This window comes from Narcine bancroftii, chromosome 12, assembly GCF_036971445.1.
Source record: "Narcine bancroftii isolate sNarBan1 chromosome 12, sNarBan1.hap1, whole genome shotgun sequence".
Taxonomy (NCBI): Eukaryota; Metazoa; Chordata; class Chondrichthyes; order Torpediniformes; family Narcinidae; genus Narcine; species Narcine bancroftii.
The window spans coordinates 79,337,157-79,337,933 of record NC_091480.1 but is presented as its reverse complement, the minus strand read 5'-3'; positions in this window follow the sequence as shown (position 1 = coordinate 79,337,933).

Below are 777 nucleotides of genomic sequence, written 5' to 3'. Positions count from 1 at the left end.
AAGTTACCACGTCATTTTATTATTGGACTAAAACAAAATGTTGCATTTGTAAAGCATATTTCATGTCCTGTGGAAAACTTTTGCATATTTCATGTTCTGAAAGAAAAATTCACTATGAAAATTCAGGATACATAGAAATACAGTAAGAACATACATTTATAGAGAAAGTTGTAGTACAAGTGATAATTCTGCCTCACCCGTAGTAAAAAATCTCATGTATGTACTCTAACAATAAATAAATCTGAAATAATAACCAGATAATGTGTTGGTGATAAAAAAATATGCTCCAAGAAGTTGAAGTTAACACCCTACCTCCTAAAAATTTGTGACTGGATCTTTTCATTCGCCTTAGAGAGGAGACAGGTCTTGGGTTTTACGTTCAACCCAAAAGGTGACTTGTAGAGCACTGTCTCAGATCGTAGCTCCCAGTGTTATACTAATTATCTTTCAAGTGGGATTCCACTGTACCCTATCTGCATTGGGAACAGGATGCGCTGCTTGTGAAATCACTTTCCATTAACTCTCCATCACTACATTCTATTTTCCTTCTCATAATCTTCATTAGGAATTGGAAGTCACACCTCTTCATTTATTATGCAAGAAGACAGTGAGTGGCAGTGATCCTTTAATATGTGTGTGTGTGTGTGTGGGGGGGGAAGGAGGGAAGGAATCGTGGCCAAGGGTCCTGGTGATTTACCCTGCCGATTTACCCTGCCAAGTATTGGGGCTGTATCTAGCCACTCCCACTGATACAGGTAAGACTTCATAACTATTTAA